This window comes from Egretta garzetta, unplaced genomic scaffold (genome assembly GCF_000687185.1).
Source record: "Egretta garzetta isolate BGI_Z169 unplaced genomic scaffold, ASM68718v1 scaffold635, whole genome shotgun sequence".
Taxonomy (NCBI): domain Eukaryota; kingdom Metazoa; phylum Chordata; class Aves; order Pelecaniformes; family Ardeidae; genus Egretta; species Egretta garzetta.
The window spans coordinates 815,067-815,534 of record NW_009259710.1 but is presented as its reverse complement, the minus strand read 5'-3'; the positions used below and the strand labels follow the sequence as shown (position 1 = coordinate 815,534).

Below are 468 nucleotides of genomic sequence, written 5' to 3'. Positions count from 1 at the left end.
GCGGTCGAGCCCCCCAAACCCCCTTTCTCACCCCCTCCTTTTCCTGAGAGTTCGCTGCCAGCCGTCTCCACAGCCATGGGAGACCACGGCAAAAGCGACCTGAAAAGCAGAGATGCGCCACAGAAACCCCTCGTGCTGTTTAAACCCGGGCTGAGTCTTTAAATGTGGTGCTTAATACCGAGAAATCTCTAGAGCACAAAATAATATTTTTTTTAGGCAAAGGATAAAAACTTACAACCAGATTTTAATTGCAATTATAGTTCAATGAAGAAAAAAAAATTCATTTTGGAGTCTTTGAACGACTGTTTGATACCTGGTGTGGATCACGAAGTACCCAAGTGAGGCCACTGGGGTTTTGCTCACAGCCTGTCACCGAAAGCCCTGCACTTACCGCTCCCCATTTTCAACACCTGCTGTGTGCAGCGAGTCACTGCGCTCGCCCAGCACCGGGCGCGGGTCCCCCTCTGC

General features: G+C 50.2%; 1 protein-coding gene across 1 annotated transcript in view; it reads left to right on the top strand.

Annotated features, from left to right (window-relative positions):
• Positions 1-468, top strand: part of GALNT5 (polypeptide N-acetylgalactosaminyltransferase 5) — a gene marked incomplete at its 5' end in the record, with an annotated part of 16,182 nt that overhangs the window by 6,727 nt on the left and 8,987 nt on the right. The window lies entirely within an intron of this gene.